We start from the raw sequence: 5516 nt of genomic DNA, 5'->3' as shown, positions 1-5516 counted from the left end.
AATTCACTAGTATAACCGTCTGGGCCTGGACTTTTATTTTTGGGGAGGTTTTTAATAGTTTTTTCTATTTCCTCCCTGCTGATTGGTCTGTTTAGGCTTTCTGCTTCTTCATGACTCAGTCTAGGAAGGTTGTATTGTTCTAGGAATTTATCCATTTCTTCTAGATTGTTGTATTTGGTGGCATATAATTTTTCATAGTATTCTACAATAATTCTTTGTATATCTATGATGTCTGTGGTGATCTCTCCTCTTTCATTTTGGATTTTATTTATTTGAGTCCTGTGCCTTTTTTCCTTGGTGAGTCTTGCCAAGGGTTTGTCAATTTTGTTGACCTTTTCAAAGAACCAGCTCCTTGTTTTATTGATTTTTTCTATAGTTTTTCTGTTCTCTATTTCATTTATTTCTGCTCTGATTTTTATTATCTCCTTTCTTCGGCTGGTTTTGGGTTGTCTTTGTTCTTCTTTTTCTAGTTCCTTAAGGTGTGAAGTTAAGTGGTTTACTTCGGCTCTCTCTTGTTTGTTCATATAGGCCTGAAGTGATATGAACTTTCCTCTTATTACTGCTTTTGCTGCATCCCAGAGATTCTGATATGTCGTATTTTCATTTTCATTTGTCTGTATGTATCTTTTGATCTCTGCGCTTATTTCTTCTTTGACCCATTCATTTTTTAGAAGTATGTTGTTTAGTTTCCACATTTTTGTGGGTTTTTCCCCCTCTTTTTTGCAGTTGAATTCTAGTTTCAAGGCTTTATGATCAGAAAATATGCTTGGTACAATTTCAATTTTTCTAAATTTGCTGATATTGTCTTTGTGGCCCAACATATGGTCAATTCTTGAGAATGTTCCATGTACACTAGAGAAAAATGTATACTCTGTCGCTTTGGGATGAAGTGTCCTGTAGATGTCTATCATATCCAGGTGTTCTAGTATTTCGTTTAAGGCCACTATATCTTTATTGATTCTCTGTTTGGATGACCGATCTAGAGCCGTCAGCGGAGTATTGAGGTCTCCAAGTATGATTGTATTTTTGTTAGTTTTTGTTTTAAGGTCAATAAGTAGCTGTCTTATATATTTTGGTGCTCCTTGGTTTGGTGCATATATATTAAGGATTGTTATGTCTTCTTGATTCAGTGTCCCCTTAATCATTATGAAGTGACCATTTTTGTCTCTGAGTACTTTTTCTGTCTTGTAGTCAGCATTATCAGATATGAGTATTGCTACACCTGCTTTTTTTTGGGTGTTGTTTGCTTGGAGTATTGTTTTCCAGCCTTTCACTTTGAATTTGTTTTTATCCTTGTTGCTTAGATGTGTTTTTTGTAGGCAGCATATAGTTGGATTTTCTTTTTTAATCCATTCTGCTACTCTGTGTCTTTTTATTGGTAAGTTTAATCCATTTACATTTAGTGTAATTATTGACACTTGTGGGTTCCCTACTGCCATTTTATAAATTGCTTTCTGTTAGTTTTGTATCTAGTTTGATTCTTCTCTTTTGTTTTTCTATCATTTGTTTCTGTTTGTTTGTGTTCCATACTTCTTTCCTCTGTTGCTACCTTTTTTAAGTCATGTGTTTTTGTGGTGGTTTTTTCTAGGGTGGTTACCATTAAGTAATGAAAAGGGTACCTACCATATTCATTGTAGTACCCTATCTTATAAGTATTTCTGCACTTCATCGTCCTTTGCTACTGTTAATCTCCATTCTCTCCCCCCCTTTTTTTTCCTTTGTTGTCACAGTTTAAGTTTGGTTTTATTGTGTTCTTGGTGGAGCTGTTACTTGTGGTGTTGTTTTCTTTTGTTCTTTGAATCTGGTTGGAAAACCCCCTTTAGTATTTCCTGGAGTGGGGGCTTTCTCGTGATAAATTCTCTCATCTTTTCTGTATTTGTGAATGTTTTTATATCTCCTTCATACTTGAAGGATAGCTTTGATGGGTATAGTATTCTTGGCTGAAAGTTCCTCTCTTTCAGGGCTTTAAATATTGGGGTCCACTCTCTTCTAGCTTGTAGAGTTTCTGCTGAGAAATCTGATGATAATCTAATAGGCCTTCCTTTATATGTTGTACTCTTCTTTTCCCTGGCTGCCTTGAGAATTTTTTCTTTGTCATTGGTTTGTGTCATCTTTATTATGATGTGCCTTGGAGTGGGTTTGTTGGGGTTAAGAAAACTCGGTGTTCTGTTTGCTTCTTGAATTTGAGGCTTTAGTTCTTTCCACAGGCTTGGGAAGTTCTCGTCTATTATTTGTTTGAGTATATTCTCCATTCCATTTTCTTTCTCTTCTCCCTCTGATATACCTATTATTCTTATGTTATTCTTTCTGATGGAGTCAGATAATTCCTGTAGGGCTTTCTCGTTTTTTATTATTTTTGAGTCTCTTTCTTCTTCTCTCTGTTGTGCCTCAAGTTGTTTGTCTTCTATTTCACTAATCCTATCTTCAATCTGGGTTGTTCTGCTAGCTAAGCTTGTTACCTCGTTTTTCAGCTCTTGAATTGAGTTTTTCATTTCTGTTTGATTTATTTTTATAGTTTCAATTTCCTTGGTAATATATTCTTTGTGTTCATTGAGTTGTTTTCTGATCTCCCTATATTGCCTTTCTGTGTTTTCTTGTATATCTCTGAGTATTTTTAAGATTTCTATTTTAAATTCTCTGTCATTTAGCTCCAAGGCTTCCAATATGTTAAGTCTTTTCTCCATAGATTTTCCCACATCTATTTGTGTTACCTCTCTTTCTTTTGTATCCATAATATTCGATTTCCTCTTTCTTATTGGCATCTGAGGGTGGTCTTGTTGATAGCACTAATTAGAATTAATAAAGAGTAAAAAGTAAAAAAAAAAACACAAAAACAACAACAACAAAAAAAAACCCAAAGGGTAAAACACCCCACAAAAAAAAGCAGTAATAATTTATTATTTCCCCCTTTTTTTTTTCTTTCTTCTCCTTCCCTCCTCTCCCCTCCTCAGGGAAATATCGTGCCTATAATGGAGGGCCTGGTTTGCGGTGAAGAGTTCAAGGGGGCAAAAAAAAAAAAAAAAAAAAGGGGAGTAGGGACCTACTAAATGCAAAAAAAAAAAAAAAAAAGGAAGAAAATCTTAGACAAGCATAAGTTGATCTGCCTGCGGGTGATGGTCAACTAAGAGATATAATGAAAGGGATAAGAGGGAACCAGAAAAAAGGACAAAAAAAGGAATAATAAAGAAGAAAAAAATAAAAATAATAAGTAAAAATATGTTGTATTAAGTGGAGCAAAGACCAAATATAATGGAGACCTTGGGTTGGGAGGACCCAAAATGCCACAAAAATAAACTAACAAGAAAAAAACAAAAACAAAAGCGAAAAAGAAAAATAAAGCCAAAAAAAACCTTGAGTCCCAAATTAACTAATTTGTTCGTGATTGAGGATTAAATGGGAGGAAAGTAAAACGAGAAAAGAAAAAACGAATAGAAAGGAAAAAATAAGAAAAAGAGAAAAACGAAGGAAGAAATAAAAAAGGAAGAGAAAAAAACAAAATAAAGCAAAAACAAACAAACAAAAAACAAAACAAAAGAGGAGAGAGTGAGAGTTAAGTGTCCTGGAGTATAACCCCAAAGGAGGGTGAGGATGAAGAAGAGAAATAAAATGTAACACTTATGGGTAGTGTAGTTCAAGAAAAGGGAAGCATAAGATGGGCAGAGAATAGAATGACCGAGGTGGAGGAAATAAAGGCAATAAGATAGAAGAAACAAACAACAACAACAACAACAAAAAAAAAATTAGTGGAACAAGTTGTAAAGTCTGTGGATTTTTCTTGATTTTGAGATGTTAACTTCTTCCTTTTTCTTTTCTCTCCCTCTTCCTGGTCAGTGACTCTGTACCCCAGGCTCTGCCCCTGTGTCACATTTAGGTAGGGATTTGCAGTTGATGGGATTCTATGGCAATGTCATATAATTGGCTTTAGTCTTGCTGGTAGTCAAGGCTTGTTGGCGTTTGCAGGGTCCAACGATGAGAGAGTTTGCTTTCGTGGATTCTCTCTCCTAGTCCCCCCTTCCTGAATTAGCAGCCTGGTGATCCAGCTATAAGGCTGCCACTGCTTCTGCCTGGGGAGTAAGAGGCTCAAAGAGCTGGGAAATCCCCACTCTATCCCCACTCAGTGCAAGGCTTTGGGAAGGGCTCTGACAGTCAGGGCCTCCAGTGTAATCAGGCGGGGGTGGGAGTCAATTGTTGTCAAGGTGATTGTTCAGCGCCTAGCATTCCGTTGGACCTCTCAACCCAGGCTTTCCACACTTTGTAGCCTGTTTTGGCTGGTAAGAAGAGGCACTAGTCTCTGCTTGCTACTAGTGTGGTATAGATCTTATTATCTGCCAAGTCCTTCTTGTTAGCGTTTATCCCTGAATATGGAGGCTCTATCAATCAGAAGTTGCCCCCGCCCCTTTAGCGAGAGGCACTAAAAAATATCACGCCTCTTGTCTTGGGTCGGTGAACTGAGAGAGATCTTATCAATTAGAACCGAAGGTGCGCAGATTTCACGGGATAAGTTAATTTTAGTAATTGGGTCGCAGCTGTGCTCCCGAAGGTATTTCAGGCTGCCTGCGCGCGCCCCTCCCCCAATGCTTGATTGTTAGCTTGAATGGCTGGGTGAGGTGCCCGCCCGTGGAGAAAATCTCCCAAGTAGGGAATACCGCCCTGGGGCCTCTCCCGCCCGCTCCCTGTGCGCGGGCCACTGGGAACGTTAGCGGTGCTCAGTCTGCAATGCTCAGTCTGCAACCAGACCGGGCGCGCGCCAGCGGCTGCTCGCCGCTCCGGAGTGTGGGTGGTGCTCGCTCTGCAACCGACCCGGGCGCTGCTCGCGGCGGCTCGAGGCGGCGGCTCGCGGCAGCGGCTGGCGGCGGCTGCTGCTCGCGGCTCCCGAGTGCGGGATGACTTACCACAGGCGCACTTCCTCGCGGCTTGAATGAACGTCCCTGCGGTAGCTTCCTCCACACCCTCGTCTCTCCGATTCGAGTGATAACAGTCCTTTTGCTTTCAGTTTGTGTGGAACTCCGTAATGCTCCGAAGATAGATTTTCCTGTTTCTAGTTGATAAATTTGTTGTGATTTTGGGGAGATCTGTCGGACGCGCTGCTCACGGCGCCATTTCCGTGACGTCACTCCCAGTTTTTATTTTTTTAAAGACTTTATTTATTCATTATAGAGAGGGGAGAGAGAAAGAGGGAAGGGGGGAGGAGCAGGAAGCATCAACTCCCACATGTGCCTTGACCAGGCAAGCCCAGGGTTTTGAACCAGCAACCTCAGTGTTTCCAGGTTGACGCTTTATCCACTGCGCCACCACAGGTCAGGCAGGAAGTATATTTTGAAAAAGATACTTGTTGCTTGTTGCTAGCTTCATTGTCACTGAATTTTGAGGTTTTTAGAAATTAAGAGTTCTGATTAATTACAAAGGAATTGTATCATTTTAATAATGAAAGGTATAAGGTATAGAAATGCTTTTGAAAGAATAAATGGAGAAAGTAAGTTGTTATGAAAGCTAGTTATTTCTGAATAGTAAAGAGA

This window comes from Saccopteryx leptura, chromosome 2 (genome assembly GCF_036850995.1).
Source record: "Saccopteryx leptura isolate mSacLep1 chromosome 2, mSacLep1_pri_phased_curated, whole genome shotgun sequence".
NCBI classification, from domain to species: domain Eukaryota; kingdom Metazoa; phylum Chordata; class Mammalia; order Chiroptera; family Emballonuridae; genus Saccopteryx; species Saccopteryx leptura.
The sequence above is the reverse complement of the archived record's forward strand: the minus strand, read 5'-3'. Positions refer to the sequence as shown.